Genomic DNA, 2,867 nt, shown 5'->3' with positions numbered 1-2,867 from the left:
AGAGTTTGGTCCGCATTTCCGGCAGTAAGTCGGATTCGTTCCCAGTGAGAGTTGGACTACGCCAAGGCTGCCCTTTGTCACCGATTCTGTTAATAATTTTTATGGACAGAATTTCTAGGCGCAGCCGAGGCATTGAGGAGGTCCAGTTTGGAAACCTCAGCATCGCGTCTCTTCTTTTTGCAGATGACGTGGTGCTGTTGGCTTCTTCAGGCCGTGATCTCCAGCTCTCACTGGAGCGGTTCGCAGCCGAGTGTGAAGCGGTTGGGATGAGGGTCAGCACCTCCAAATCCGAGTCCATGGTCCTCGATCGGAAAAGGGTGGAATGCCCTCTCCGGATCGGGGATGAGATCCTGCCCCAAGTGGAGGAGTTTAAGTATCTTGGGGTCTTGTTCACGAGTGAGGGGAGGATGGAGCGCGAGATCGACAGGCGGATTGGTGCAGCGTCGGCAGTAATGCGGACTCTGTACCGGTCCGTCGTGGTAAAGAGAGAGCTGAGCCAAAAGGCAAAGCTCTCAATTTACCGGTCGATTTCCGCTCCTACCCTCACCTATGGTCACGAGCTATGGGTCGTGACCGAAAGAACGAGATCCCGGATACAAGCGGCCGAAATGAGTTTTCTCCGCAGGATGTCCGGGCTCTCCCTTAGAGATAGGGTGAGAAGCTCGGTCATCCGGGAGAGACTCGGAGTAGAGTCGCTACTCCTCCACGTTCAGAGGAGCCAGATGAGGTGGCTCGGGCATCTCATCAGGATGCCTCCTGGACGCCTCCCTGGGGAGGTGTTCCGGGCATGTCCCACCGGTAGGAGACCCCGTGGACGAACCCGGACGCGCTGGAGAGACTATGTCTCTCAGCTGGCCTGGGAACGCCTTGGGATCTCCCGGGATGAGCTGGATGAAGTGGCTGGGGAGAGGGAAGTCTGGGAGTCCCTCCTACAGCTGCTGCCCCCGCGACCCGACCCCGGATAAGCGGAAGAAGATGGATGGATGGATGGAAATGTTGTCAGCAGGATTTGAACCTAAGAGGGGAGACCCCCTATGGGTTTCTAGTACATCGCCTTAACCACTCGGCCACAACAACACAAACTGTAATACCCACTGTTAAAATGGATGTGGTGAGTATCTCATAATACACCACGAGATTCTAATAAAAATTATGGATCATTGTCTGCAGGACCTGAACCTGCCAGGTGAGACCCCAACAGATTTCAAGTCTATCGCCTTAACCAGTCGGCCACAACAACACACACTGGCGAGGTCTTCACATTGTCAAAATGCATATTGCGAGGAGCTAACAAGATTCTAATTCAAAATCTGAAATGTCAGCAGGAACCAAACCAGCGAGGGGAGACCCAATGAATCTCTAGTCCATCACCTAAACCTCTCGGCCACAACAACACACTGTGACACACAATGTTTAAATGCATGTGGTGAGTATCTCATAATACAACACGAGATTCTAAATCATTGTTGGCAGGACTCGAACCTGCGAGGGGAGGCCCCAATGGATTTCTAGTCCATCGCCTTAACCACTCGGCCACAACAACACGCTGTGTAGTACACACCGTACAAATGTGGTGAGTATCTCAGCTGAGACTGGAAGGTTGTGGTTTCAAACCCCGGCCGGGTCATACCAAAGACTATAAAAATGGGACCCATTGCCTCCCTGCTTGGCATTCAGCATTAAGGGTTAGAATTGGGGGGTTAGATCACCAAATGATTCCCGAGCACGGCACCGCTGCTGCTCACTGCTCCCCTCTCCCCCAGGGGATGGATTAAAATCACACGGGGATGGGTTAAATGCAGAGGACGAATTTCACCACACCCAGATGTTAAAGTTAAGTTAAAGTTAAAGTCCCAATGATCGTCACACACACACCTGGGTGTCGTGAAATTTGTCCTCTGCATTTAACCCATCCCCATGTGATTTTAATCCATCCCCTGGGGGAGAGGGGAGCAGTGAGCAGCAGCGGTGCCGCGCTCGGGAATCAGTTGGTGATCTAACCCCCCAATTCCAACCCTTAATGCTGAGTGCCAAGCAGGGAGGCAATGGGTCCCATTTTTATAGTCTTTGGTATGACCCGGCCGGGGTGTGTGACGATCATTGGGACTTTAACTTTTAACTTTAACTTAATATTACACCATGAGAATAAATTTGGATCGTTGTCGGCAGGACCCGGACCTACGAGGTGAGACCCCAATGTATTTCTAGTCCATCTCCTTAACCACTCGGCCACAAGCACACTATGTAATAATAATAAATACATGGTGGATAAGGCGATGGACTTGAAATCCATCGGAACTTCTAATACTATCTTCGCCGCTGATTGTACTTCAGTCCATTTCTGGTAAGGTCCACCATCAAATTGCATTCAAATTCAATTAATCCAATGATCTGTTCCCATTCAAAGAAACAGAGTTAACATGATACCAATTCCAGTAGCGGTCTGCTCCTGGCATTTGTCCATGTCTATATGAAGGGTGGTGTTGAAGAAGTCCAGCTTGGCCATGAGTCTCTGGTGCATGGACACCATCTCATTCTTCTGCTTGGACAGGGCTAAGTTTTGTCTCAGCAAGCTCATGCTGGGAGGAAAATATTGTCATTTTTGGATACAGTTCACACATTCATGTGTGTGCGTGCGTGTGTGTGTTTCCTACTTGGCTGCTTTCTGTCCCTGCTGCAGTCTCAGTCTCTGCCATTCCTCCTTCAGGGAACGGATGGTGTGCCACACCTGGCCACAAGTCCTCCTCAGAGGGCTGTAAGGCAGAACGCGCTTTGGATCCTTTTCTGGTAAAGAAGAAGACTACAATAATTTTACCATTAATAACTATCATAAAATCTAGCTTTATGTAGTATATCTGATAGGTTTT

At 49.9% G+C, this 2,867-nt stretch overlaps 1 non-coding gene across 1 annotated transcript; it reads right to left on the bottom strand.

Annotated features, from left to right (window-relative positions):
* Positions 1 to 1,461: 1,461 nt before the first annotated feature.
* On the bottom strand, positions 1,462 to 1,543 carry trnas-aga. Its single transcript has one exon. It is a non-coding gene; the product is annotated as a tRNA-Ser (tRNA).
* Between the last annotated feature and the right edge of the window lie 1,324 nt (positions 1,544 to 2,867).

The sequence above is a fragment of the Syngnathus acus genome, unplaced genomic scaffold, assembly GCF_901709675.1.
Source record: "Syngnathus acus unplaced genomic scaffold, fSynAcu1.2, whole genome shotgun sequence".
Taxonomy (NCBI): domain Eukaryota; kingdom Metazoa; phylum Chordata; class Actinopteri; order Syngnathiformes; family Syngnathidae; genus Syngnathus; species Syngnathus acus.
Note: the sequence above shows the minus strand (reverse complement) of the source record. Positions and strands in the feature narration are given on the sequence as shown.